A 23995-nucleotide genomic window follows, 5' to 3' on the forward strand; every position below is an offset into this window, starting at 1 on the left:
TTTTGTGTTTTGTTCTGCTTTGTTTTGAACTAGGAAGTTGACATTTTGTTGTAAACTTGTACAAGAACACTACTGTATTTGATATGTGGTAAGTAAGGATTTACTGAGTTCTCAATATTGGTAATTAGATTAAAATATTCATGATCACCTCAGTTAACCATATGATCTCTTCTCAGTAATGCTCATTGTAGAAGCCAAGTACTTTGTGTTGTATTGGAACTGTAAATGTGATATTTATATAGGAATCTGCCAGAGATCAAATCTCAATTACAAAAAAAACAGGTAATAATGATAATGTATTTGTTTATCAGTATTTGTTTTCATAATCTGGAGTTGTGATGGTACTCTTCCTTACTAAAATTACATTGCATATCTGTCTTTTGCATTTCCAGATCAATAAGGTGACCATGAGTTACTGTGTTCTTATGTCTACAAACACGTATATATATCTGTGTGGGTATGTGTGTACTGTGTCCACTCAGTGAAAACTTTTAAATATTAAAAAGAAGTATTGCATCCCATATTTCATCTATTCTTACAAGACAAGAATGACAGTATTAAGATGCACATTCAGGATAGCACTCTTTCTACTTTGAACGCTGTCAAGAACAAAGTGCTTTACAGACTTAAAATAAATCTAGGTACTAATCCATTGAATTTCTGACAACAGGAGCCCAAGGTTTCCATGCACTTAGCTGAGTACTGCATAAGAGCTTGTGCATTATTTATGTCCACTAATGGTGTTGCAATGCTCTTTGTGTGAAGCAGTGACAGTGCAATCTACTAAGATAGCTGCTGCTGTGGACAAAGCCATACATTTTCCTGGGCTTGAATTTTTGACAGAATACTCTATTAATGCCAATTCTGCTTAAGTAAATGCTGAACAGGGGTCAGTTCCTCCCCCCTATTCCCCTTATTATTTAAGAAAACAGTGCCATAAAACTGAAAATGATGTTCTGGGCTTTGCTGAATTTTGCAACACAATAGTAGCTGATAAAGGTCAGTCTGCTTTTTTGTCTACTTTTATGATTTTGTGTGATGGTCCACGGACTAAATAGGAAAGCTCTTAGCATTAGAGAAGGGAGGTGCTATTAATTCCAGTTTCATTGCCATTATACTCTTCAGTGGATCAATAGAATTAAATGAGCTGAGATATTAGGAAAATATTGTGAAGAGAAGTAGGGTGGTATTATTTGACCAAGGTTAGGATGAATAGAAAATAAAGAACCATTTATACTGGGATGTCAATAAATCATAGAACCCATATATAAAATGGAATAGAGCATAACAATCATAAGCATTCAAATGACCGTAATATCTTTCTTTTTTTAAATACGTTAATGTTTGGCTGGCAATTTAAAGGGCCACTGCAAGCATTTTTCTTTTTTTTCTAACTGGATGAATTTAAAAAATAATAATAATTCTGTTTGTATAGTAGGTCTTGTTTAAATTGAGTAATCATAATAAGTTTATAATGATTCTTTTAAAATATCTTCTTTACTTGCTTCTCTAACCATTTAAGACCTGGAAGTTCTAATGGGGCCATGGCTGAGCCCCAGGTACATTTTCCCCTGTGCTTTCCTGTTTGTACTGCCTGCTGCCTCTGCAATTTCCATTTCAGCCTTGCAGTTGCTGCTCCTAGCAAATGCTTTTCTGGAGAGCTTGTAAAACATTGCATACATCAAATAAATCTGCAGAAATTACTAACCCAAAGGACATGAAGTAGCTCCTTTTGGAGTCAACATACACAGATGCCAGTGGGAGATAAGCAAAGGACTTTCAGGTATTTGACAAGGGCGGGGGGGGGGGGGGGGGGGGGGGGGAACAATGGAGATTAGCGCATTTGTCTTTATTCTCTCTCAGATCCACAGTATTAACAGCAACAGTTCTCACCATCTGAAGAGCTCAGTGACTAAAAGCAAGCTTTTTTCATTGTTTCCTTTCTACAGATAGGAAAACAGATTATATACAGGTGAAGTTTTCCTCAAGTAATAGAACTAAAGGCAGAGATGCAGTCTTGTCACAGGCTTAATGGCTACTTGTAATGTAATTCAGCTAGAAGTGAATTCTTATGTATTTATTTAACTAAAAAAGAAATCAACAACAAACCAGGTTAACCTGTGTAATAATTTGGGATAAAACTGACAAATTGTAGATCTAAAGTTTTTGTTTAGCACTAGAATGATTCTATTTACTTTACATAAGTCTAGTAAAATAAAATTAATAACCTTTCAATAACCTGTTGAAACTGAGGAAAATCTTCTCATCTTCTTCATGATCATGCTTTTTTTTCACCCATACTCTTCAGTTAATGTCTCACTCTTTCTGCCTGTCCTGCCTCTGCCTTGTAATATAAGCAGTCTTCAAGTTTTTTGGTCTTTAAAAAATAAAAAATAAAAAAAATTGTCTTGTCCTTTCTTAGAATCACAAAATCTTGTGGATTTTTCCAGGGCCTCTGGAAGTCTTTTGTCCAATGCCTCACTCAAAGCACATCCAGGTGTAGCAGGTTGCTCAGGGCTCTGTCCAGCTGAGTTCTGAATGTTTCCAAGGATGGAGATACCACAGCTTCTCTGGGCAGCCTGTTCTGGTGTGTGCCTGAGCTCAGTATTTATTTGTTTTTCTTTTTGGGACAGAATTTCCCATGTTCCAACTTGCTTCATGACTTTGTTCTGTGCACTGTTGAATCTGGCTCTGTCTTCTTTATACCTTCTCATTAGGTAGTTGTTGATGGCCATAAGGTCCTCTCCCAACCCTCTTTTGTTAAGGGTGAACAAATCCATCTCTCAGCCTCTCATCTTGGCTTACACTGCAAACTACAGAATTGGTGCTGTAAGCCAGTTGTGTTTGATTCATCAGCAACCTCCTCCAGTCAGTGGTGCTCTTCTTCCAGGAATTTAAGGAATTCTAGGAAGAAATTCCAGGAAGAAATCTTAGTTTCTCTCAGTTTATACATTCTGTTCTCCACCAGTTTTCCTCCTGCCTACCCAGTAATTACTTCAGAACTTTGTTTCTGTATCACCATTATAAATTTTTGTGGGATTTCTACAGAGCTATGTTTCAGCCCTGTTCCTCTTTCCATTTTTAATACTTGATAGAGTTATATCTTCCACCTTTAGACCTCTGCAGTGTGAAGATTTTTACTTGAGATTATTGTCTAGGCTACCTTCGTTGGCATTTATAATGTGTGATTCATCTACTTTTAATGACTTATGCAGTATCTCTGATAATTACTTTTATTTTTCCTCCCCACTGGCTGTCATAAGGGAGCACTGCTACTAAGTCTTAAGTTGTATGTGAGATGAACACTGTCTGCAGAGAACATTTTAGAATATTGACTATGCTTTCCTCCACTGTACTGATCATATGTTTGTCTCTCTCCCCCCCCACCTTCTTATGTCTCTATTTCTTATCTCCAGACTATAGTCCCTCTGAGCAAATATTGTAAGCCTACCTCTTTAATATCTCATTTTCCCCGTCACAGTGTTCTTTCATCTCTGCCATGATGGGTAACTTCACTATCCTGCTTATCAGTTGGGTAATATCTTTAATTAACTTCCAGGATGTATCTAAATTTGGAGGTTCTTCTTGCACATCGACTCTGATTCATGGTCTGTGGTATCTCTCCACAAAATTGGAACACTTGTCCAGGCTCTCATAACTTTGTGTCACCAGAAGGTTTTAGAAGATCTTTATGGGTCTTGCCCTTTCTATCACATTAAATACCATCTCTTAAATTTCCTTTTCAAGACTGTTCTTAAACTACCCCTGACCTATATTCACTTCACATTAAGCACAGTTTTAAACACTAACCTTTGAGCACTGTGTGACATGTGCCATCACTGTCCGTTTGTCATATTTTTGGAATCATAAATCATTGTAGGGCATGCATTGTATGCCATGGGTTCCTTAGAAACATGTCTAAGCCTACGTGCAGTCTTCCTTCACTTCTCTCACTTAAAACTCTAATGTGATTTCTTGTGGGGGGAGGGAAGGCAAAACAAACACCCTTGACAGCACTTATGTCAAATACATATTTGGTACCTTTAGCTAATATCTCATTGCTTCCCTGCTCTTAGCTTTTTTTTTTTTTTTTTCCCCCTAGCTCTTTTGACAGCCTTATTCTGAGATCAGGCATTGTATATGTGTTTCACCTTTGTGTGAAATCTAACTGTTCCTTGACTACAAACTTTGAATGCTTATAGTGGAATTCATCTCACCTAAGACTGGCAATGGAGATATCTAGAACCAAACTAATCAAGTTACAATACCTGCAATCCAAACAGAAAAATAAACATAATTAATCTGATCTATTTTTGATATCTGCATGTTGATGGAATGCATCACACTAAAACTAGTTACTTAAGTGGTCTATGTTTGGTACAATTCTGTGTCTATCTATCATCTGAGCCAGTAGAGAATATATTGGTATGTTAGAGTCCCGAAACAGACAATTACAATGACAATGAGTAGTGGGAAAAAGTGTAGAAGTCCCACAAAATGCTCAAATAACATAGAAGCAGGTCATGCTTCCTGTAAAAGATTAAGTTCAAAGGTCACTCTTGAGAGACAAAGATTAAATCATCTCTCTATTTAAGCTCTTATATAATTTAGTTTGCAATCTATATTCTGAACTATGGCACTGAAAATCTGAAGTAGTTCAACAGCCTTGCAAGGAATTTAAGTAGGAGCTGTGTCTGGTCTACATGACTGGCTTTATACAGATAGATATATGCCTGCCAGCAATGTTGTAAATGTCTATATCTTTTCCTGATTTCACTGACCAATTTGCATGTGTTGAGAAGCTGATCCCTTACACCTAGAATAGAAGGAAATAAAAGCAAGCTTATTCAGTGTTACTATATAGCAGCTTCTCTATTTGTGCCAGCAAATCCAACATAAACCCTGATTTTCAGTGGTTTATCTCAGACATAAAAAAAATCACTTGAGTTTAAACTGGGTGCACCAGGTCTCTGCCTGAAGCTATTTCATTTTTGTAAAATTTGAAAAGCTGGTTGAGCTGATTTTAGTTATAAAAGTGTCAAGAGAAGTCGCTAGTGGTTTCAGAGAGTTGTATTCTCACAGCTAAAATACTTCAAACCTTTAAGAGCTCCCTTCAATTACAGATATTTTCTAGCTTCTGCAGAAAAGAATCTATGGAAATCTGCTCTGTAACCAGACAGCTGATTCAGCAAGAAAGAAGCAATAAACAGTAGAAGTGTAAGTTACCATTTATTGCATTTGTTTATTTCTAGTAGGAATCTTGTATAGCTGTAACTTCTACCAGTATGCATCTCTACTGTGGCTGAGAAATGGTATAGGAGATACTAAAACTTTTTGGAGGGATATTACTACTTCTGTCACTACCGAAGAACAAGATTTCTTCCTACACACACTTATGTCGTACAACCTTGTGTGACACCAGAGCACACCTGAGTTCATTGATCATCTGTGCCCGTAGCATCGGGTCTATCAGGTCAGGAGGAAGGAGAGAGATGGCAGTACTTGCTCAACTTGGTGCACGCTACTTAACATGTCTCTCTCTCCTCTCTCACAGTCGAACAATATGCCCCTTCTTGTTATGAGTCCTGTGGAGCTAGATGCATCCCATGGCATGTGACAGACTGTATTACTGAGAAAACTGTGTGACTAAGTCTATGCCAGTATACTAGTAAATAAAATGGACTGTGCAAAGGTTCAAACAGCATACCAGGATTTTCCAGTGTTTAATTGTGATTTGTTCCCTGGTTTCTTTTTAGGTCTATACCAGCTACCACCTTACAGACAATGTTCCAGTCACTTTTATTTAGTAACATAGATGTAGTCTGAGTGCCACTCTAATGAGCACTAATTCCTATTCTACATAACATAAGGAAGAATACAAAACGACTTAAAGCTCTGGATAAGGGAATAACATTTAAGCCACTTGGGAAAGGAGTAACAGCTATATACAATGTTTTCCAAGACCGTTCTTTTAAAAGTTATTTACAGTAAAAGTTAGGCAGAAAATCTCAAGCTAAAAGCAATCATTTTAAGCAGTTTCTTATAAAAAAAATCTTTATTTAGGTACTGAATGGCAGTGCCAAAGATCATCCATTTATCCTGTTTCATAATCCAGGTGCTATTATAATTTGACAGTGATTTTAAACAGCTAAGAGCTAAATTTGTCAAGAAAATTACCTGTGATATGTTCTGAACTATTTTAAAAACTTTCAGGGGAAAACAAATAAAGTTGTTTAAATAGTACAGCACATAGCAAGTGGTCTGTGTATTTAGCTCACAAATATTGTGTTCTGTCTATATGGCTATGTTTATAGTAGTTAAGCAAAGATGCCTAGGACTGTTTTCTGGCACTGAGATCAGCTAGCACTAAATAACTTACACCCATACATGTCTTTGTCTGTAAGCAGGGTAGCCACAACCACCTGATGGGAATAGTTCCCGTCCCAGGCTTATTCCTGCAATGTGTTCAGAATTCTAGTAGCTGCATGTCTTTTTAAAAATTTGTTCATATACACATCAAATTCTATGAGCCTGAAACATTTCCTACACTGATGTTGTACATACGGTACAGCTGAGTGGATCACTGAAGGAGTAAGTTGCCAAGGCCACAGTAGCTACAACTTCCGATTTAATGATGAGAACAACAGCAAAGAATTTGAGGAGTATAGTATGGGATTGAAGTCTTTCTTACTTCCCAGAATTGTGTCCCAATCATCAATCTGTTGGGTGAACACTTGGCATTTATAATTCATCCTGCTGAAGTAAACGAACAACCAAAAATGCAAGAGCTCTGGAGCCAGAAGAACGGAAGGGGGAAGAAAATGCAGCTTTACTGTCTCTGGAAGTGTTAAGAGAACAAGTTGAGAGTAGGAACAGCAGAGGCAGAGCACACGTGGTTATTTTAGATATGGTGTGATTGCTAGAGTCAAGAAACAGTCATGAAACTGGAGTTCACATTCTGTTTAGGAAATTTCAGTCTAATTTCGTAGATGTAAGAGTTAATACTGCTCAGAGTAAAGATGAAAACATAAGAAATACCTTACAGGATCTGGCCTTGTCCAGGTCTAGTCCAGATCCAGTCTGACCTAGTCCAGCTCCAGATCTAGTCCAGACTGGTCCATCTAGCACACTACTATGTGTCTGGTCAAAGATGCTGTTTAGGAACAACACACTAGTCTCAACCCTTTCAGCTATTAGTCCTTATTAGCCCTTTCGGCACACTAGTCTCAGCCCTTTCAGCTATTAATTCTGCTCTTACAGCAGCCACATTTTTTATATTAAAGGTTTTAGAAGGTACCTCCCTGCTTGGATCAATATACTGGTTCAACTCTTGCCCACTTCTAAATACCTACCTTTTCGTAACATAGTTGTTCATAAAATGGTTATTATTCACCAGTTTGGATAGGCATCTCTGTTGGTTCAGTAGCAGGTTAGCAAGCTGATAAGAAGGAACAATGCTGGGAACAACCACATAGAAAGTAAAAGAACTGTGAAGACATGCCTGTACATAATGTGATACTTTTTACATTGAAATCTTGGCACGTCTTCCTAACTCTCCTCTCCCTATGTTACTGTTGCTGAATAATGAGACTATAAGCACATAACTTGCTTATGTTACTGAATGTTAGTTGTACTATTAGATTAATTGATTTAAGGTTCCAGACATGGAAATCAGAAACAATAAAGCTGTTGAATATATCTTCAAAGTGTAAAAATTCAGAGATTTACATTCTTTTAAAATTTCTGGCAGAAAACAACACTGATGGTAAATATATAACAGATGCATCAATGTGCCTTGAGATGAATACATTATGGACAAAAAATCATACTTATTCCCATCACAATAACAGTTTGTTTGGATCACCTGCTCTTTCTGGTTGCACCTGTGACTTGTTCATTTGGTTGGAACATGGGAAAATGCCAGGATCAATACAAGCTGTGGATTCTTGCTCCCTTGTGGGGGTGTTTCTTTTAGTTATTCCCCAAATGTTCTTTGTGTACAGTCTTTAGGTATAATGAAGAAAAAAAAAAAAAAGAGAAAAAAAAGAGAAAGACATTAGTGCAATATTAAGGCTTGAGAAAATGAAGCAGTCAAAACCCAGGGAATTCCAAACTCCAGAATAGTTTCTAAACTTTATCTCAACTGTACCTTTAAAACATGGTGATGAACAATTCGATTTTCTTTGAAATGAAAAAGCAATTGAACAGTATCTACAATATTCTTACTAGTAGGGGAAATATATAAATACATTGATATTTTGTAGGTGCAAAAGCAGTACCTTTAAATTTCTTAAACAATCTGTGTGTGTCTCCTGTATGACTTTTGCCTGTATGTCATTTCAAATATTTTGCTACATACACATGTAACATACTGTAGAGACGTTATTCACAAAGAGCTGCTGTCTCGTCTGCACAAAGTTCTACTGACTTCAGTATAGTATGTTGAAGAAAGATACTTCAATAAAACCTATACTGTCTAGTGAACTGCCACGATAGGGAGAATAACTTTCTGTTTTCCCTTTCAGATAGTCACCTTGCAATGTTTAAGCTATATTCTCTGAAAAAGCTGTATTTTCACTCCTGAATTTGGGAGTAGTTACTATTCCTTGTGTTCAAGAGAGATACATACTATCCAAAACAGCACATCAGCATGCGGCATTTAATGTAGGAGCATCTTTATCTGACACTTTAGGTAAAGATAGTATAAAGTAGTGGGCACTTCCTCAGGGTGAATTGCCTTTGAAAGGACATATCTTTAATTATTCAATAGAGCAGGAGCCTCCAGTGGCTATGTTTCTGGTTTACTTCAGCCAAGTTCCTAAAGTCAGTGAAGATTAAACCCAGCTTAAGGTTTCCAGAAATCCTGAGACATATGTACAGATTCAGATGCAATATAATTCTCTGAGTTATAACTTCTTTTGAGTTTTGTTTTACTGAATACACGATAAGTGTTATGTTTTTCTAGAGAATCCTAATGTACCTGTAAAATATCCAAAACCAGTTAACAAAAAGAATTTAAGAATTGTGTGTGAATAGTCATGAAAAGAGAAATAATTTGAACAGATTTATTTTAACATGTTTAATGCACTTCAACATATTTGTCTCCAGGAGTTATTCTTCTTCAGTTATGGTGGGAGAGAAGAATTCATAGCTGTGAGTAGTAAGCAACCATTTCTGATGTTATTTTCATATTTCAGGTTGGAATTGCTTTGTAATAAATTTACACCTGAAAAGTGATTTTCAGATGTTTTAATGTTTTAGTTGATCAGTGTTTGAAATGTCTAGTGCATTAAGGAGCTCAGGAACTTGGTTGCTGTGTAATGATGTCTGGGTTCATAACAACATGAAATGTGAATCAAGATGTTTCTGAAAATGTTATCAGTTCAGGTGAAATACCATGATAATGGGTATTTTATTCCAACATTATGCCACAGCTTTTTTCTCAACTTTATGTCAGAGCTGACTGATCTGTGAAAATAAGGGTTGATCCAGTGCATAAATATTCTACCCTTCTATGTAACAAACACTAACAGTGTTGCACTAACATTTTCAAACTGTGGACTGTATCCAAACATGTCACTCTGAGCCAATTTCTTATTTATAAGACATCATTCTTTTAAAACAGAGGAACACAATTATTATTGATTAGAATAAACAGAATCCCTGAAATGGAATCTGAATCACTGGACCTCTCTGCATCCGGTATTGCTGAACGAAAGAACATATCCTCTATTTAGTAAAATGCATGGATTTGTGCCCAGTAAAGTTATCTGCTATCAGAAAGCTCTTCAGGAGATAAGCTTAATTTCCTGTGACAATATACTTTGCTGTCTGAATAAATAGTGAAAGGGGATAGCAGTCCTTGTGATTTCCTTTTTGCATGATACTGAACTTTAATATTCACAGAAAGAGTTAAAAGACTGCCCTGATGATACAGCACCATCCATTCACCAGGAATGTTACTATGATAGTGTAAACTCATAACAAATCTTCCAACCAGAACAACTACTTACAGCTATTTGCACCAGATATAGTCTGAATATGAACATACAATATATCCCTCTTTTGTAAGAGCCTCTTAGAGATTTACTAGTCACTGGAACTTTTCCCCAGATGTGCTACTCCTTTAATCTGTTACTCTTTTCTCAAAAACTGTGGGTCATTAGTTAACAGTGACGTTTTACAATGTAAGATTTTTCAGTCATGTTCAAAGGCCAAGGCATTCCAGCCAAAAAACAAATATGTGCTTTTACACATCTTCTGTATTATAGTGTCAATTCATTTCCAAATTTTTTTACCTCAATCAAAAAGAAACAGTAACAAAAAAAAAAAAAAAAGTGGGTAAAACCTAGGACTGGAAGATAGGATAGATAAATACACAGACGAACTTAAGCTGAACAAACAGATAGCTAAAATTTAAGATTAACCAGAATATGAGTTTACAAGTCCTTTAAAATTCCTGAAAATTGAATTGTAAGTAAAACACCACAACTCTCCTCTTCAGCATTTTTTTCTTTTCCTTCTCTTATTTTTTTTTTTTATGTTTAGAAGAAAGAATAGTTTTTCTCTGGCCTCACAAGATATCAGTTCAAGCTTTCCAATTTTGTTGCTCAAATTCACATGACACTATATGAAATCCAAAAGTTGAGAAAGATATTGAAGAGTCAAAAATAAAGATTAATTATTTTCTGACAGATTTCTCTCTGATATTCTTGCATTTGTTCACAAATGATATTCCAGAAGAGTGTACATGATTTGTTAATCATTCACCATAATCCAAAATTTCATTGCTTTTTACTGGCAGAAAAGCTAATGTTTGACTGCATTTCTTTGTCAAGTAGAGTTCTCTTAATTAACTGAGTACACAGACTGTAGAGTCAGCTCCAGATCTACTGAGCCTTGCTTTAAATGGCAGATTACAAGTTACTGAATAACAATTCCCTGGATTGCATTTTTCACATTTATTATCTTTTGTTTATTGCCATACATCTTTTTCTGTTGGCTAAGCAGAATTTAGAAAACAAAAGTATGTTTTCTATAGAAAAATAAATAAATAAATAAATAAATCATTCTTATTGACTTTACAATGAGGGAGAAGTTATGGTTACAGAAACTCCTCTGCTGCAGATTATTCGTTGACAATGCCACAAAGGGGGAATGCCTTTAAATAATTTGCTCATATCATTAGATAGGTTACATTCTAAGGGTAGCATATCTACTGGGTTATCATGTTTTTTAGTTACTTCAGGTAAATATCATGACTTGTAGTGAATTTCATTTTTTCCAGAATACTCTGACTTCTATAGTAAAGGGTCTAATAATTCCCATAAGTATAGTATTTAATGCTGCTTATGACATCCTGCATATAACTTTACATAATCCGTCTTAATAGAGTTATTTTGGCAGGCAACTTTGTTAGAAGTGGTTATGTGTTTACTACATTGCTGTTTCATGAGGTTTCCAAGAAAGAGTTATAAGCTTGGCTGAATCACAAGCACTAGAGTTTTATTGCCATTCTTTTCAGTAGTTTTAACTGGTACTTATCCCACAGGGGTGGATAGTAAAAGGCAGATGCTTGTTTATCCTTTTTTTCTTAGTTTCCTTGGGTTGGAAGCCTTTAAAGATAGTAGTAGAAAAGCAATTCATACAGAATAATGTGACAAATGCCATTTCAAAGTCCTGATTTCTCTTCCCTCTCTTCAGTCCATTACTGAATGATGTCTTTTGAGTTATACAGATGGGTTTTTTGACTCCAAAATGAACTCTTAATTTAATAATGAGGATAGCAATAGGTACAGTAGATATGTACACTGTAGTGATTTCCTCCTAAGTCCCTTACAAAATTCCCAGTTTTACAAAGTAAATAAAATTCATGGGAAATGAATGCCCATTTTTCTGCTGTTACTTTGCAGTTAGTGCTCATCTCAGGCAAGCATAAAATATATATAGAAGGGGGGTTTATGTCTTTTTAAAAAATAATTGTAGATTTTAAACTTTTTTTAAAGCTTTTTCCATCATGATCTATGCAGTGTTCACAGGGAAATAATCTAATTTAGTTTTGGGTTTTTTTTTCCCATAAGTATATGTTTAAAGACTGATAATTACTTCCAGGCATAGAACAGATTATTGAAAATATTTACCAGCTGAATACTTTTTACAACTTATGTTGCCAAATTCAATGGAAACATCATAAAGTAGAAAGAGATAACACTGATTTATCCCGAATATTTTAAGCTGGTGGCAGTATCTCCACTGCATTGTATTGTATCAGAATATTGAGCAATTGGACATATTTGATATTTTCCACTTTTTTACGTGAATAGAATGATGAATACTCTTCTAGCCACCAGTGGGACTGCAATAGCTATTAGAGGCCTGACAAGTAGAAATTAGGTGATATGCATTAGCCAATTGATTACTTGTTAATAGTTAACAATTTTAAACTAAATGTTTGATGTTTAATATTCAACAATAAAATTCTGGCATATGGGGAAGTCTAAACTTAACTTCAGTGCTCAGCCTGATTAAAATTAAAGTGATCTCCATTATCTCCTTTTCTTTATGTATTTCACATTTTTTTTAATCCCCTTTTCACAACTGCATTCAGAAACACACCTGTAGAGCTCTGGATATTAACCTTGCCCTATTTGAACAGACAGCAAGATATTGGTTTATATGTCTGCATTCAGAAGTTTAAGAAGTTTAATTCACTTATAAATGGTGCTTGGAATAAAAAATAACTGCAGACTTCAGAGAGAAGTGCTTAGACCTCATGAGATAGTAAAGAATGATTTCCATTGTAATTTTCCTTGGGGCAAGCTTAAACAGAACTTAAATGGTAACGTAACTGAATACGGTTAGTGGATATCCCTCCAGATTCCACTGCCTATGTTGAGTAGATGCCTGATGCAGTTCCCCACACAGGATGCCTAGCATTGTCTAAAGATGCTTGGCACTTTGCATCACCAAGCGTTGAAAAGAAACCTTAGCATGAATGAGAATCAGGGTTTACTTTCCTGTTGATACAGATGCAGAAAATAGGAAGCATTTTATTTCCTAAAGGTACATTCTTCCTATTCTTTTCAAGCTTTAGCATGAGCTGATTCTAGCATATTTGGCAACAATGTGGAATATAGGAGGAATCCATCGAATCCAGGCACGTTGAGATCAGCAGAAATCCATGCACATTATCTTTACCATAAATGGGTAATACACTAGTTCCTCTGCCTGATAAAACTAAACTATTTGCCAGTTGTTACCCTGCTGGAATAAGATGCTCAAGTTAAACCACATGAAGGAAAAAAGAGGAACTAGAGTTTATATTCTCTAGCAAAATCTCTTTACAAGTTTTATCTGATGTACATCATGCTCTTCATGCATAGTCAAAAATCAACGAACAAGGTTGCAATTGTTATCTTGTAAATATATAATAAAAGCCCCCCAAATTATAAAAGGGAAAGTGTTTCAATCCAAATGTCCATGTTTGCTGCTTTTGGTTTTAAAAGAATAGTTCCAATACACAGTAGCAGCCAGGAGGAAAAAAAAAAAAAAATCAACAAAACTTCTTACAAGAAAATATAATATAAAATAGAATAAATAAAAGAGCTTCTGATCACCCTAAGCAGCACCCAGGTTAATACCTGCAGCAGCTGTCCTGATCTCTGTGGTTTAAGCTTTTAACTAACTTTAATTAAATAGAATCTTTGGTGTACCAGGATGCATATGACTGGGATATGAATAAAAGAAATAAACAGCAGAGACTGGCATATGGTTGAAGACACATGCATCATATGATTTTTGTAATACCTTTTTTTTTTAATCTATTTTAACATTCATGAGCAGTAAAAGAGCTTAAAACAGAAATAGAATTGTCTCATTGGATTTGGAACTTTGACTGTTAGTGAAGGTTCTCTTTATTATTTTTTTCCATTGCAGAAAGTATATTAAAAAAAAAAACCAACACCATAGGTCTTAATTGTCATATGCACAATCTGCAATGTTTAAATGGACCCTGTGGATTTTGGTCCCAAACCAAACCAATCAGTTACAAGGTATTTTTCTTTTCTGTTAGATGTTCTCCTGCAATATTTGCATAAATGTAACCATGCTGTCCGTCTTTTAACTTTCACTCAATTAATTATGCTCCCAGCCCCCTGCTGATGGACAAAAATGAGACTTCATCTGCAAATAGCTTCAGCAGTTTACAGCTTATTAAATGCCAAAATCTAGTTAAGACAGTTTGAGAATTCTCATGTCAGGCATTTCAACATGCCAGTTTTAACACAAAACTCTTATTAAAAGGGAAAAAAGTGATCCCACTACCCAAAGACAGGGCAAAGAAAATGGAATAGAATAAAGGTAATGGACAGATAAGAATTTTCTACAAATTACATACTTAAGATATGTGGCACAGTCTGAGTATGTTTTAATTGGTTCCCCTAATAATGAAAAACATTGGAAAAGACTACCAGTTGACAACAAAATGGTCCCTGCAAATTGGAAACAGCTTTAGTCTACAGTATGACCTTTCATAATTTTTATAAAAGTCTGAACAAACCTTGGAATAAACAGATTACATACTAAAGCATTCTTAAAAAATAACTTTTCTATGACTCTTTTTGACAGGTTTTACATTTTGCATCAAGCATCTGGTGCTTTCATTTTTCAGTACACAGTGTTCTGGTATACTTTATACCATTCTGGGTTGATTCTTGATTTAAAACAGTAATGGAGAAGCAGTATGGTATACCAGAAAACTGAAATGTGCCATGCTCCAAAATAAATTCAATGCATAGTTTTACAGTATAACCTTGACCAGATCACTTAACTTGCTGGAACTTTAAGCAGTTTCTCTTTAAAACTGGATATAATAAAGATCTCATTGAAGAATAAATGTTATGCCTGAATGTCAGCTTCCCATCTTGAATGAATTATGAAAAGAGGACTAACAAAATTTCTCTTCAATATTACAAGCTACATTTAATTGTTTCCATTCATTTTTGTTGTTAGCTTATAAACATTCCTTTAGCTGTCTGTTGTTAGTGAAATACATATAAAAATGCCAGTCAAAAAAAGAGACACAAACACAAACTTTAAAATAGATTATTTCAGTTGCAGTTGTGAAGAATATAATTTCGATTCTTTCCTTTTTGTGGGAGAAGGATAATGTCCAAGCTAAAAGAGAAAGATTTTTTTTTTCCTAAAAATTTCTGACATGTTATCTGGGTTATTGTGACATATTTTGTCATGTTTGTTGTCTCATGTTATAAACTAAAGTGACTGAGCTGAACATAACATGACGATTCATGACAGAAATGTCAGGAATTAAGATAAAGAAATATAACTCATGTCCAGTCATATTGCAATTACCAGTCCTCTTATAAAATGCTTAGATTTTTCATGTTTAATGTAATGGAAAAAAATTGCAGTGTATAATATTGTATCAGTTTCCCACCTTAATATTATCTTTAATTTTTGAAGATTTATTTCAAAGTAATGACCTCATCATGCAGAAGTGTAGTGAAATTTGGTGATCTATATTGAGATACATTCCTCAACAAGTAGACCCAACACTCAGGCTGTTCCACATGAAAAGCCCTGTGCGCATCTGCTGCCTGTAGTCTGAATTCCCACTGTATTTGTGAGAAAGTATCAGCCTTCTCCTTTGTATAATTAAACACATCTTCAAGCAGAGCTCTCTCACAGTCAGAATACAAAGCACACATGAAATATGTTCCTGTTTTGCATTATTCTGTTGTTGCTAAACTGCCCCAAAGTGTTTAAAATATGAGAAAAGAAGACATAGATAAAAGATATAGTGGAGCATTAATCTTCCATTATAATATATGTCCTTTATTATGTCTCTCAAAGCTGGTTTTTTTTTGTTAGATAGCTTCTTTCAGGTACAGTGGTGGAAGCAGGCACCGAGGACAATTTTTAGAGATAGTAATGGCCTCACAGCTGACCTGTGGGAGGGTGGTTGATCACCACTGCTTCTAAACACTGTAGAAAAAAGGACAGAAATAATTGTGGGAGAAGTGGTTAAAAGAGAGACTGATTTTAACGTGACTGGTAGAGTATCTTTAGGCAACACAATAAAAGACTGGAGTCAGGATGTAACCAAGAGTGACAGAAAAAGAGTGGGGGTGGTGATAGTGGTGGAGAGGGCTCAGGAGGAAAGAAAAAGTGGTCATTTTCCTGACATCTGTGTTAACTCACAACTAGCATATAGAGGAAAAGTGTATTTTTCCACTTTTAAATTTCAGTGTTTTAGCATCATGGTGAACAGTATGCCCTGGAGACCAAAGTCTTGTCCTCCATCCTGGGTAGCGACACTGAGTTCTGCTGCATGCATTCCACCTCTTCTTCTTCAGTATTGACATAGAAGGACCACTTCTGGGCATGACATGGTAGGTTATGCTCTGCCAATCAGTGTGCCAATTAATGCCAGTTATAGAGATATGTTTTGTGAGACTAATATTCCTGGAGCCTATGAATGGCAGAAATTACTGGAGGGCAGCACCGGAAATATTAGTGGGTTTGGCAAAGTGTAAAAATTAGGATTATCTTGAATGCTTGTTAAACCATTTAAAAATTTTTTTCAAGGAGGAGGTGATTTCTGATTAAGTTACTTTGGGTTTTGACCAAATTTTCAATCAGAATAATCTGTTAGATTCATCGAGGTCCATAGAGAAAAATGAATATTGAAATATTAAAAATACTTTTCTGCTGCCAGATACTGATGCCCAGTAGTAATTTCTGTCAGATAAAGTGGAGTAGATTTATTCTATCAAGAATGAAATTTAATAATGATTGAGGTAATTCTCAAGTTGGGAAGATAGGAGGGACAATGCAAAATATAATAAAGTGAGTTTTTCAAAAAAATTCTGAAGGAAAATTGGGACCGCACTGCAATTTTCCTTTTATATCATCAAACTTCATGTACAAGATTATGTGATGCAGGTAAACCTTGCCTCGTTCTAGACAGAGATTTTCTCTACCTCATTCTACCTAATTACTGTGTGGAATATGACATATCATGTTTGCCATAAATGATCATTTCCTTTTTCCTACTCATTCCTGTTTGGATTTATGAGAGAAAATATGCAGTTTTTTTCTGGCAATCCGAGTTCATATGAATTCTCCATTTTCCCCAGAATATTTTTATTCACTTTACACAAGGAGTCAGCTATTACAAGTATTTCAGTAGGTGTGTTTGAATTTGTTTTTGCATAGTTTGTTACTGCAGGAGCAAAATATGTGCATTTCATTTTAGCTTTGAAACTTTTCCTTCTTGTATAGTGAAAAATGTATCTTACATATATCACTAGATGGAATCAGATAAAGTCAAATCTTGCATTTATTTGGAGAGAAAGGACAATAGGATTTAGTCCATAATGACATTTTTTTAGTATTTTTTATTATTTTGAAGATACGTAAGCCCTAGAATACAGAAACAGCATCTTAGAAAAAAATCTGTTAATCTAAAAGAGATTTTTCTCCCTTGTATTGCAATAACGTAAGTACTGTAGAATTATGTAAACCAGGAAAACGTTTCCACCTGTAGCATGAATGTAGCAAACTTGATTGTTATTACAGAAGCAGCAAAGTTAAAACATATTAGAAGAGCAACACATGCTGTACTGCTATTAAAAGTTCCCCAAATGCTCTTTCTTTAGTGCTATGACTATAATGTATTCAAAGCAGAGATATATGCTTCATTAGTTGTAGAGGTGTTGGCACTTGCTGCTTTATAGCCAGAAAGAAATAATAGATCATAAAGAACAAGAATGTGTAAAGGAATGAAAAACAGTAATCAAATATATATGTTTATACACAAACACAAACCACAATAAGGATATACATACACCTGGTTTTAAACATATGCGTGTACACCCTTTATGTAGAAAGCCTCCAGAATGTGGATATGCTTATTTTTAAATGTTCAGGTTTCATGAAAATGTTGGACATCATAGGGATATAAGATGTAAACAGATGTCAATTTTATATTTTGAACAACAGAACTGATTAACTATTCTGTGAATACTATAGTCTGGGACTGATGATAAAGAACTGAAACTGTTCAGACATTTATTATACAGCATATTTTCGAAAAGAGCAGCTTCCTTTTATAAATCATTATAAACTCACTACCTAACTGTAGTTAGAATAAAATATTTTGATTCTGCCTTTCTTAGTGCAGAAGTGGTAAGAACACATTCTTAGGCACAGAACAACAGCCTTTTCAGTAACTTACTCTGTTAGCATGCAGAATGGCTAACTGAACCCTGCAAAAATCTGGACAGCCAGCATTATTTCTCACATTCCAACCCCCTATGATTATTTTTTTTTTACTTATATTTATAACTAAATGGAAGACTAATCAAGAAGGGGCCCCATTTGCAAAGTAATGTACAAATACAAATATATTATTGGTCCCACTCTGAGGAGCATGCAGTGGAGAGGTAACACTGAACCAAAAAAAAAGAATAAGGGGGAGGCGGTGGGGAAGGGGAAGGGGAAAGGGAAAGGGAAACAAAGGCAAATGTAAAGGTGAAGGTGAAGGCAAAGGAAGGGAAAGAAGGATCATGGAAAGGTAGCTGGTAGAATTCAGGGAAGACCAGGTATGAGGGCCAAGTAAGGGGAAAGATGAATAAATTATGAAGAAGAGAGTGGGAAAAGTTTTTGGCAAAGAGCTACTTAGCAAAGGGTATGGAAAATCTGTTCAACATGTTGAAATACTCTGAAGTAAGGATTCATCTACCTGAGCTTTAGACAATGTAGTGAAGTAGGCACATCTTATGTGTCATTCATCTGACCTATGTTAGATTAAGTTCCTTGATAAAAATGTATACAAGAACATACTGGTTTCCCTATCAGTTGCCCTTCTGAATCAACAGTTTTTCTGAAAAACAGAGATTTTTCAACTCTACCTCATAAACAAGCTTTTTAATTCAGACCTGTTAAATTGCTCAGCAGAGCCCTGGACTGAGGCTCTCAAAATGCTCTTCATATAAGTTTACTCTAGATCTCCTCAGAAATGAGTTTGCAGATTTAATACTTTCAGTCATTTGTTAATAAGCCTGCAGGAAAATACAGTTCATGCTTCTGCATGTCTAGAATGTCTTCATTGAGTGGTCCTGTATTAGAGTTGTGGATGTGTAATACCCATCTGCAGACACTGCTTTCTCAGAAAACCAGGAACAAGTCAAAAATTACATCATTTTTTATTTTCAACTAACTCCTTCCCACTCTATTATTGTTAATATATCATGAGTGATATATTAGAAACTCCTGACTTTGGACGTTAGGCTATGCCTGTGATTTTTCATAGAATCAAATCCTCATTGGATTTTTCTATCAACCACCAGTTTTGACCACTTCGAAATCTCTAGGATCAAATCTCTCAGAAATAGATTTTGCTGGTGAATTTTGTACTTTTCTTATTCTGCTGAAATATAAGCAGTTGAACACATGTATTCCGAAGACAGCAGGTGTTTTAAGAGTCATATTTTTACTCCCTCTTGCCTATAATCTCACTTCAAGCCATCTAAAAATTAGAAGCATGCAATTCATATCATCCAACTTCAGCTGCCTGAAAGTAAATCATGAGTATAATCTAATCTTTCTGGGTACTCCGTGGAATCTGCAGCTGGCAATTCAGAACATCCTGAAATAAATGTCTAAAATGCTTGGATTTTCTACTCTGGTGACACCCAGTTCTTTTCATTGTTGTTTAAAAGTCAAACTTAGACTATAGAAGGTTAAGTATGACACTTAGACTGGATACTTAAATTTTAGAAATGAATCCCATCTGTAACTCTGTATCTGCAAATACTGCTGTTCTAATTACTATTATTTTAAACACATTTTGCACAGATAAAAAGATTAGATGAGAAAGGCAGCAGATAAGCAGGCCCAATGCAAAGCTGAAGGGAGTATAATTTGGTTTCAGGTTAACATTAACATTTTTTCTCTCTTTATTCTTTCCAAACAGTCTTTTCCATTTTCTCTGATCTTCTTACTTGCCTGTTAGGTACTAAGATGGCTTCAGTGGTATATGACAATTGCAGTTGTAAAAAAGCCTAGTGAAGCATATGTGAATGCAAATACTCATCTTAGTGACACTAATAATGGAATATAATGCTAGTGAAGCCAAAAATGTATAACGCGATTTTATAATACACTTTGATTTTACATATGTGTATTTAAGGACAGGGTGTATAATGAATGTACTGAACACTTTACCTTTAACAATTTTCTTTTTTGTACTCATAATGTTTCAGCTGCTGAAATCTGAAATAGTGCTGGGTGCTCAGTGTTCTACTAAGCTTTCAATGAAATATTTCAACATAACATTAAAGGAATAATGGTACTAGAATCAGAAGTGGTGTTTCTGGGGGTTTTTTGGGGTTTTTTTTGTTTTTTAAATTTTATTTCTGAGCCACTCTGCGATGTCTGTGGGTAATAACACAGAGTATTTACATTTATTTTCTCTTTCGGAAGAACAATGATTTGAATATTATTATTCAATATTTTATTATACTTTTTTCAGTGTAGAAAAATGGGTCAAGAGGGGACCCTGAAAGAGGAATGTTCCTGACTAGTTCTGACGATGATAACTCACAGAGCACTATCCAGATTTAGTGACTTCGTCCTTCCTTGGACTGTTGCCAGTGTCTATGCAATGGCAGAGAAGTGAATCTCTTGCATTCTTTCTAGAACCCGCCCCTAGGGTAAAGTCCTCTAGGTTTGATCAAACATGTTTGAACAGCACGAGCAAGTACTTTCCATGTTATGAACCAGCATCAGGATCCCTTAAAACACAAACGACTTTATATGATACTTCTTTTTAGGTAGTTACACAACTAATTGAAATGTTAAACTTGAACAAGCTCACTGAACTGAATAATAACAAACTAAAATTAGTGAAAGCATGCCTAGGGCAAAGTGTAGCTTCTTGCATCTGTTTTAACTTTCAGCTCAGCTCTTTCTCTGAAAAGTATGTGACCAAGAAAATCCTAACAAAATCACATTTACAATGCTATTGTAAAATACAGACTCATAAGACTGGTTTTCCACAGAAAGAGTATTTGTTTTTCCACAGTGATGTTATTCTTTTTCAACACCCTTTCCTGACATTTATTATTGACTGGTTCCTGAGAATCTGCCTGGGAATCTACAGCTGTCCTGTTCTATGCAGGAAGAAAATCTCCCACTTTAAAACATACACACTTCCACACAGTAAAGGAACTGTTGTGACAATAGGTTATAATGTACCTAGGTTAAGAAAGACAAAATAGCATATGAGGTAAGTAATTATCAGGCAATTATAGTAGTAAGTAGTTATTCTCAATTGCAGCTCCAAATACACTGATTTTATGTCTGTGTCTTAAAAGCTAGTATAGATAGCTGATGATCTGGAAAAAAATGAAGAAATGCAAAAAGAGAATCTTATAGCTGATAAACCAAAGGAAAAATAGTATCCTAGAATTTACAGCTGAACCTGAACCGGTGCCTAGGAAATGACAAAAATACAGTTGGATTTCAGCATTTAGTGTATGTGGGTTTAGGTATTTCAGTGAAACTAGAGTCCAAAGATTAACCTAGTCCTTACTTCCTAACTTATTTTTGGTTTTACCCACTGACTTTCAAGTGCGGAATATGTGCTAGAGGTGGTAGCTTTTAATGTCAGAGTCACAGTCATGATTAGCTGAGGAATACCTAGAAAACAGACCTTAACTAGAATATTGTGGGCTTCAAATGCTAGCAAAAAGGTGAGTTTGGCAGACACTGAGTAGATTGCTGAGTATGGTCAAAATAAATTAATCCAACAATATTGGAGGGAATTAAATAAGTCAAGAGAAACTGCCTAAGTTTTGCATAGACTTAATGGGAGATGCCTGTGTAGCAAAGTAACAGCTTCAAACCATGCACCTCCATGACAGAATATCTGGAGGTGAAGAACCTGATTAAATCTAGTCTTTAAAATGGCATGCTATACCTCAAACTGAAATAAAGTGTTTGCAGTCAGAATAACTATACATGTTGTTGCATATGCATTCAAGCAGTATTGAATAATTCCTTTACCTTATATTTCCAGTGGGTTTGATGTTGTCTACAGTAGCAAAGGAAAGGAAGAAGGGAAATCTAGTTAATTCTGCATATTTTAATGAATTTTACTAACAGTTTTAAAGAAAGGTTATGTACCTATTTAATCTTCAAAAGAGAAATCTGATCTTGTAATGACTTAATTTATTGCACCATGAGACCAAAAAGAGCAGTAGATGCTGCTGACTTTCTACGTCATTTTGACCTGGTCATTTTTAAATTGTTACAACCATACTCCAGTATGGATAAACCTGCACTGGAAGGCATCAGGGTTCTGCATATGTGGTGTTATCCGGGAATCACTTGAAAGAATACTTCTTATGGAAAACAGAAAGAAGTGGACAGTTTTTCCCAGGATTTATTTGTGTGGTCACTGTCCTTCTCCATAAATGTTGTTTGCTCATGTATGAAAATTCCTTGAGCTTCAATGCTCCAGGAGCTTGTTTCATTCCTCAATTTAATCCTCTATTCACAGCAACATCAAAAGGTTTTATCCTGGGAGATTTTTAAGTTTTATTTTCTAACTATTTGTTTGCCTATTGGTTAAGAGACATTAAATGTAAAATTACTATATTTTAATTAGTAAAAAGTAATATCTCTGTACTGGAGACACAGGATGCCCTTATTCTACTTACTTTCATCAAAAATTGTAGTTATTCAAGAACACATAATTAGCTTGTTTTAATCTTATCATTTTCAGAGGCATACTACAGTAATTGGCTTTCTTTCCTCTCCTTTTTAGTTAGAAGATTGCTAAAGGATCAATGGAGAATACATTTTTCTATTCTGCCGCATCAATTACGGTGACCCTGGGTGTAAATTTATTGATTTTTCTTATTAGAACATTATCACCAGTTATTCACAGCATGGTGTTTATTAATTAGTAAGGAAAATAAAGATTCATTTGTGAAAAATCTTCCTTTTAAGTTCTCTACCTAGCACATTCATAGCTATATGAGATCTCCTAATTGTATTCTGCCTTTATGAACTACCATGCAGTATTTCATTCCCTATTCTGTTTGTTTTTTCTTATCATCCTGAAAAAAAGTTACAGAATTGTCAACTACAGTTCTGAGGTATAGAAAGTGTCAATTTTGACTCTTGATTTGCAGAAGCTGTACAAGCCTCCTGCATCTTATGCTCATGATGGCTACTTTATTCTGAGAGGAAAATAATGGGATAGAATGGAATGCTAAAACCAAAAACATTTAAAAAAAAAAAAGAAAAAAAAAAAAGAAAAGAAGAAGAGGAGGAAACAGGCACTTATTGAGTTATCTCCTAGGTACAGCTCAACTTTCCAGTTATCCTTGCAGAAGGCATACCAGGCAGATAGAAGGAAACCAGCTTATAATTTAACAGACTTGCTAATCAGAATTTTACAGGGCTGAGGGAGAAGAGAGGAAAAAATCAGTAGATAATGATTTTTTTCATTGGTCTTTTCCCATGAATTTGATATCTCCTTAGGATTTCATTTTTTTGAACTGAAGTAAGTAGTTATCCCAGTTAAGATCTGTATTCTGGGTTTGGATGGGAGGACTTGGCACCTCAGACCATGGCATATTAGGTAGTGGGTGAAGGGAAGCAGATGAAATATTCAAAAGAACATACAATAATATTTTTTTCCTGTGGAGTACATGACTAATAACACATTTAAGATGTGTGAATAACATTTATATTAAAGTTTAATGCCACAGTTGTAGGGCCCTGTTAAGTTAAAACAATTTCATTTAACAAGACAGAATGTGTCCAGAGTATGTATCAATTTACAGCAATTATAAAAAAGAAATTATTGCTGTATTCAAGAGGTTGGATTAGACACCACAAAAATCTATTCTCATTGGTCAGGCCCTGTGTTTCTATTTTCATGTATAGGAAGAGAAATAAT

General features: G+C 35.1%; 1 long non-coding RNA gene across 1 annotated transcript in view; it reads left to right on the forward strand.

Moving 5' to 3' along the window:
• The first annotated feature begins 1627 nt into the window (after window positions 1-1627).
• Window positions 1628-23995, forward strand: part of LOC115350789 — a 102806-nt gene continuing 80438 nt past the window's right edge. The window contains exons 1-2 of the long non-coding RNA XR_003926615.1: window positions 1628-1783; window positions 5124-5217. This is a non-coding gene — a long non-coding RNA (uncharacterized LOC115350789). The remainder of the gene's footprint in view (window positions 1784-5123; window positions 5218-23995) is intronic.

This window comes from Aquila chrysaetos, chromosome 14 (genome assembly GCF_900496995.4).
Source record: "Aquila chrysaetos chrysaetos chromosome 14, bAquChr1.4, whole genome shotgun sequence".
NCBI classification, from domain to species: domain Eukaryota; kingdom Metazoa; phylum Chordata; class Aves; order Accipitriformes; family Accipitridae; genus Aquila; species Aquila chrysaetos.